The sequence below is a fragment of the Salmo salar genome, chromosome ssa16 (assembly GCF_905237065.1).
Source record: "Salmo salar chromosome ssa16, Ssal_v3.1, whole genome shotgun sequence".
Lineage (NCBI taxonomy): Eukaryota > Metazoa > Chordata > Actinopteri > Salmoniformes > Salmonidae > Salmo > Salmo salar.
In genome coordinates, this window is record NC_059457.1 from 92518463 (window position 1) to 92525962 (window position 7500).

A 7500-nucleotide genomic window follows, 5' to 3' on the forward strand; every position below is an offset into this window, starting at 1 on the left:
AACAGTAGATCTAGTCATTAATCACTGAGGGAAGATACTATGTCAACAGTAGATCTAGTTATTAATCACTGAGGGAAGATACTATGTCAACAGTAGATCTAGTCACACTGAGGGGAGATACTATGTCAACAGTAGATCTAGTCACACTGAGGGAAGATACTATGTCAACAGTAGATCTAGTTATTAATCACTGAGTGAAGATACTATGTCAACAGTAGATCTAGTCACACTGAGGGGAGATACTATGTCAACAGTAGATCTAGTCATTAATCACTGAGGGGAGATACTATGTCAACAGTAGATCTAGTTATTAATCACTGAGGGGAGATACTATGTCAACAGTAGATCTAGTCACACTGAGGGGAGATACTATGTCAACAGTAGATCTGGTCATTAATCACTGAGGGAAGATACTATGTCAACAGTAGATCTAGTTATTAATCACTGAGGGAAGATACTATGACAACAGTAGATCTAGTCACACTGAGGGGAGATACTATGTCAACAGTAGATCTGGTCATTAATCACTGAGGGAAGATACTATGTCAACAGTAGATCTGGTCATTAATCACTGAGGGGAGATACTATGTCAACAGTAGATCTAGTCATTAATCACTGAGGGAAAATACTATGTCAACAGTAGATCTAGTCATTAATCACTGAGGGGAGATACTATGTCAACAGTAGATCTGGTCATTAATCACTGAGGGAAAATACTTTGTCAACTGTAGATCTGGTCATTAACCTGTTAGGGCTAGGGGGCAGTATTTGCACGGCTGGATAAAAAAAATGTACCCGATTTAATCTGGTTACTAATCCTACCCAGTAACTAGAATATGCATATACTTATTATATATGGATAGAAAACACTCTAAAGTTTCTAAAACTGTTTGAATGGTGTCTGTGAGTATAACAGAACTCATTTGGCAGGCAAAACCCTGAGACATTTTCTGACAGGAAGTGGATACCTGATGTGTTGTATTACCTTTAAACCTATCCCATTGAAAAACACAGGGGCTGAGGAATATTTTGGCACTTCCTATTGCTTCCACTAGATGTCACCAGCCTTTACAAAGTGTTTTGAGTCTTCTGGAGGGAGATCTGACCGAACAAGAGCCATGGAACGATGATGGCCCATTAGACACCTGGCGCGCGAGTTCATGTTGGGTACCCTCGTTCCAATACGTTATAAAAGAGTATGCATTCGTCCACCTTGAATATTATTCATGTTCTGGTTAAAAAAGGCCCTAATGATTTATGCTATACAACGCCGTAAAACCTTTTTGAAATCGTAAAACGTGGTTAGATTAATCTTGGGGCTAGGTGGGACGCTAGCGTGCCACCCGTGGTGCACTCCATCAACAGCAGGTGCATTTCAAGAGCGGCAAATTTGAATCCAAATAAATGTCAAAATTCAAATTTTTCAAAAATACAACTATGTTACACCATTTGAAAGATAAACATCTCCTTAATCTAACCACGTTTTACGATTTCAAAAAGGTTTTACGGCGAAAGCATAAATTTAGAGTATGTTAGGACAGTACATTTACAAGAGTTGTGTGTAATGTTTTGTCAAGTCAAAGACAGGGTCACCAAAACCATAAAACCAGCTAAAATGATGCACTAACCTTTTACAATCTCCATCAGATGACACTCCTAGGACATTATGTTAGACAATGCATGCATTTTTAGTTCTATCAAGTTCATATTTATATACAAAAACAGCGTTTTACTATGGCATTGATGTTGAGGAAATCGTTTCCCTCCAATAACCGGCAGTCAAGTCAGCGTCCGAAATTAAATAATTAAAATTAGAAAACATTGGTAAAATATTATATTGTCATTTAAAGAATTATAGATTTACATCTCTTGAACGCAATCAACTTGCCAGATTTAAAAATAACCTTACTGGGAAATCACACTTTGCAATAATCTGAGCACTGCGCCCAGAAAAATACGCGTTGCGATACAGACTAGACGTCATGTTGGGGAGATCTAAAATCGAAAATACTATGTAAATAATCCATTACCTTTGATTCTCTTCATCAGATGTCACTTCCAGGTATCACAGGTCCATAACGAATGTAGTTTTGTTCAAAAAAGCTCATCATTTATGTCCAAAAATCTCCGTCTCGTTAGCACATGATGTAAGCCAGCCGGACTTCTCGTCATGAACGAGGGGAAAAAATATATTTCCGTTCGTTCAAACATGTCAAACGTTGTATAGCATAAATCATTAGGGCCTTTTTTAACCAGAACATGAATAATATTCAAGGTGGACGAATGCATACTCTTTTATAACGTATTGGAACGAGGGTACCCAACATGAAGTAGCGCGCCAGGTGTCTAATGGGACATCACCGTTCCATGGCTCTTGTTCGGTCAGATCTCCCTCCAGAAGACTCAAAACACTTTGTAAAGGCTGGTGACATCTAGTGGAAGCAATAGGAAGTGCCAAAATATTCCTAAACCCCTGTGTTTTTCAATGGGATAGGTTTAAAGTCAATACAACACATCAGGTATCCACTTCCTGTCAGAAAATGTCTCAGGGTTTTGCCTGCCAAATGAGTTCTGTTATACTCACAGACACCATTCAAACAGTTTTGGAAACTTTAGAGTGTTTTCTATCCATATATAATAAGTATATGCATATTCTAGTTACTGGGTAGGATTAGTAACCAGATTAAATCGGGTACATTTTTTTTATCCAGACGTGCAAATGCTGCCCCCTAGACCCAACAGGTTAAGGAGATGTTTATCTTTCAAAGGGTGTAAAATAGTTGTATGTTTGAAAAATTTGAATTTTGACATTTATTTGGATTCAAATTTGCCACTCTTGAAATGCACCTGCTGTTGATGGAGTGCACCACGGGGGGGACGCTAGCGTCCCACCTAGCCCATAGAGGTTAACCAGGCTGATGGATCAATACGTCCTGATTCCTTCCTGTAGATGGACTCGTCTCATCCTGACGGATCAATACGTCCTGATTCCTTCCTGTAGATGGACTCATCTCATCCTGATGGATCAATACGTCCTGATTCCTTCCTGTAGATGGACTCGTCTCTCTCTGTGTGGTCACGGTGGCAGTAGATGAGTGAATTCATGTGTTCTAATAAAATTGTGAGTAGAAAAGCTGACAAATGCCAGCGACACCTTGTTCAACGTTTGTGGGAATGGATATATTTATTTGTACAACAACCAGAGAATGACGGCCCTAGCTAAATCGAGCCAAACTAACGGTGCCAAACTGACGACTCTCCTCTACATTCCTCTCCGCACCTCTCCACTCCTCTCCTCTGTCTCATCTCTTCTTGTCTCTACTCACTCTCCCATTCACTCCCTGTCTCCTCTCTGGTCTCTCTCTTCACTCACCCACTCACTTCCTGTTTCCTCTCTGGTCTCTCTCTTCACTCTCCCATTCACTCCCTGTCTCCTCTCTGGTCTCTCTCTTCACTCACCCACTCACTTCCTGTTTCCTCTCTGGTCTCTCTCTTCACTCACCCACTCACTTCCTGTTTCCTCTCTTAATTTATCTTCCATTACCTCCCCTATATCTCTCTTCACGTCTTCGCTCTTGCCATCTCGGCCTCCCTCCGTCTCTCACTCTCTCTCTCTCAGGCCTCCAATACCCATCTCTCTTCTCTTGCCCTCTCTGCCAACTCCTCTTCTCTATCTCTCTCTCTCTTGCCCCCTCTCTCTCTCTCTTGCCCCCTCTCTCTCTCTCGCCCCCTCTCTCTCTCTCTCTCTTGCCCCCTCTCTCTCTCTCTCTCTCTCTTGCTCTCTCTCTCTTGCCCCCTCTCTCTCTCTCGCCCCCTCTCTCTCTCTCTCTCTCTCTCTCTCTCTCTCTCTCTCTCTCTCTCTCTCTCTCTCATTGGTCTTCACTATGACACAGTGGTACCCACCCAGAAACAGGATCAATCAGAGACTATTTGACCCGTTCAATGAAGAGGAAAAAACTAAAGAATGTTACAGGATTGTCAAAAGAGCGTAGGTCTTGAACTAGTAGAGGACCAGAGCCAGCCGTCCTCTAGTCTCTCACACCGACTGATTGGAAAGATGGCAGCCTGAGCATGCAATGAGCCGAGACATACAAGACAACTAATGCCAGTATATTTTAACTGGAGCATGGTCGCATATCCGCTGTGTTAGCCTTCACCGTTTCCATTTGATTTATTGCTGTATCCTGGCAAAGAGAGAGATAGAGAGAGAGACACACATACAAATAGAGAGAGGCAGCCTCCCCTAGCCTCCCCCAGCCTCTCTCCCAGCCTCCCCAGCCTCTCCCCCAGCCTCCCCTAGCCTCCCCCGGCCTCCCCAGCCTCTCCCCCAGCCTCCCTTAACTTCCCCCAGCCTCTCTCCAAGCCTCCCCAGCCTCTCCCCCAGCCTCCCCATCCTCTCTCCCAGCCTCCCTAGCCTCTCCCCCAGCCTCCCCAGCCTCTCCCCCAACCTCCCCCAGCCTCCCCAGCCTCCCCATCCTCTCTCCCAGCCTCCCTAGCCTCTCCCCAGCCTCTCCCGCAGCCTCCCCAGCCTCTCCCCCAACCTTCCCTGCCTACCGCCAGCCTCTCCATCAGCCTCCCCAGCCTCCCCAGCCTCTCCCCCAGCCTCCCCATCCTCTCCCAGCCTCCCCAGCCTCCCCAGCCTCTCCCCCAGCCTCCTCCCAGACTCCTCCCAGCCTCCCAGCCTCACCAGTTTCACCCCCAGCCTCCCTAGCCTCTACCCCAGCCTCCTCCCAGCCTCCTCCCAGCCTCCCCAGCCTCCCAGCCTCCTCCCAGCCTCCTCCCAGCCTCCCCAGCCTCCTCCCATTCTCCCCAGCTTCTCCCCCAGCCTCCTCCCAGCTTCCCCCCCAGCCTCCTCCCAGCCTCCCCAGCCTCCTCCCAGCCTCCCCAGTCTCTCCCCCAGCCTCCTCCCAGCCTCCCCAGGCTCACCCAGCCTCCGAGAGGTCACGACAGAACAGCTCATTCTCAGGGTTGTATTATCGGACTCAGGGGCCAGGGATATAAATATAAACTGTCCCTCTGTTCAATAACCATTATATTCTCTACATTATACATTAGAAGCTTCTTATGGGGCTGTAAATTCACAGTTGTCTCCCGCTACACCGGGCCACCGGCAGAGAGAGAGAGAGAGAGCTGTTGCTTGGAAAAGAGAGGTAAAGAGACAGCGGGAGACAGGGAGAGAGAGAGCAGGAGGAAGGAAGATATAGGAGGGAGAAAGAGAAGAGAGAGAGAAAAAGAGAGAGAGAAAGAGACAGAGAGAGAGAGAGAGAAACAGAGAAACAGAAAGTGAGACAGGGTGAATAGGTGTTCAAGTAACTCATTCATTCTGACATCTATGTCGTATTACAAGTACATAGACCTCCATCCTCTTTCCTTTACTTATTTAGAGAGAGAGAGAGAGATTGACAAACAAACAAACCAAAACAAAAGTAAAGTATTCTCATGCTTTGTTGATTTAAAAAAAGCTTTCGACTCAATTTGGCATGACAGTCTGCTATACACATTGATGGAAAGTGGTGTTGGGGGAAAACATATGACATTATAAACCATCTACACAAACATTGGTCTTCACTACGACATAGTAGTATAGTTATAATTAGTAAAAAACACACACATTTCCTTCCACAGCACCGTGCAGTGAGACAGGGATGCAGCTTAAGCCCCACCGTCTTCAACATATATATCAACGAATCGGCGAGGGCACTAGAACAGTCTGCAGCACCCGGTCTCACCCTACTAGAATCTGAAGTCAAATGTCTACTGCTTGCTGATGATCTGGTACTTCTGTCACCAACCAAGGAGGTCCTACAGCAGCACCTAGATCTTCTGCACAGATTCTGTCTGGGCCCTGACAGCACATCTCAGTAAGACAAAAATAATGGTGTTCCAAAAAAGCATAACAAATCCAAATTCCATCTAGACATCGTTGCCCTAGAGCACACAAAAAACTATACATGCCTTGGCCTAAACATCAGCGCCACAGGTAACTTCCACAAAGCTGTGAACAATCTGAGAGACAAGGCAAGAAGGGCATTCTATGCCATCAAAAGAAACATAAAATTTGACAAACTGTAACAATTAGGATCTTGCTAAAAATACTTGAAACAGTCATAGAACCCATTTCCCTTTATGGTTGTGAGGTCTGGCGTCCGCTCACCGACCAAGAATTCACAAAATGGGACAAACCCCAAACTGAGACTGCATGCAGAATTATGCAAAAATGTCCTCCTTGAACAATGTAAAATACCAAATTATACATGCAGAGCAGAATTAAGCCGATACCCGCTTTTTATCAAAATCCAGAAAAGAGCGGTTAAATTCTACAACCACCTAAAAGGAAGCAATTCCAAAACCTTCCATAACAAATCCATCACCTACAGAGAAATACACCTGGAGAAGAGTCCCCTAAGCAAGCTGGTCCTGGGGCTCTGTTCATAAACACAAACAGACCCCACAGAGCCCCAGGACAGCAACACAAATAGACCCAACCAAATCATGAGAAAACAAAAGATAATTAATTACCTGACACATTGGAAAGAATTTTCAAAAAAACTGGAGCAAACTAGAATGCTATTTGTCCCTAAACAGAGAGTATACAGTGACAGAATACCTGACCACTGTGACTGACCCAAACCCAAATTGTTGACTATGTACAGACTGAGGGAGCATAGTCTTGCTATTGAGAAAGGCCGCCGAAGGCAGACCTGGCTCTCAAGAGAAGACAGGCTATGTGCACACTGCCCACAAAATGAGGTGGGAAGTGAGCTGCACTTCCTAACCTCCTGCCAAATGTATGACCATATTAGAGACACGTATTTCTCTCAGATTGCACAGACCCACAAAGAATTCAAAAACAAATCGAATTTTGATATATTTCTGTCTTGACTTGCCCTCCTGGATGGAGATCAAAGGCGCCGGCTAATCAAAGGTGTCAAGACCCCCATCTCCTGGGGGAATTTTATGATGGTCGTAAATACCTTGCTGGAACTTTCTCTCCCTTGCCATGCAGTATTGAGGGGAAAGAACCCTTTTGTTACAAAGAGATTCTTCCCCACCAAAACTCCAACATCCAAAAGTGGATAATGAAAGTAAAGAATGTGGGAAATGGTCGGGAGAGACTTAAAGAACAATCATGTCAGATAATTTATTGTTTTGTGATATCATTAAAGACGTTATAACGGAAACATTGTAACTTTAAGAGCTTTCACATTATATATGTCAGAGTTACATCGAAATGTTGTAAAATATATATGATTAAATATGAAACTATTTGTTAGAAGATTAAATGTGATTTTAGCCTAAATAATTAACATATTAGACAAGTACATTGCCGGGTTGTTACTGGTATTTAAAATGGTTTAGAACTACTAGACCAGTATACGTGCAGCATGACCGACAGCGTGAGCTGAACATTACGAAACGGTAAAACCTTCTGAAACTCAACAGAGAAGAAGAAGACTCGACTAAGACATGCCTGCATCTCTGCATGTAACGGAGTCTAGG

The 7500-nt window shown here is 44.3% G+C and overlaps 1 protein-coding gene across 1 annotated transcript in view; it reads right to left on the reverse strand.

Moving 5' to 3' along the window:
• The window catches only part of LOC106593108 (protocadherin-9), a 499821-nt gene that overhangs the window by 262354 nt on the left and 229967 nt on the right, over positions 1-7500 (reverse strand).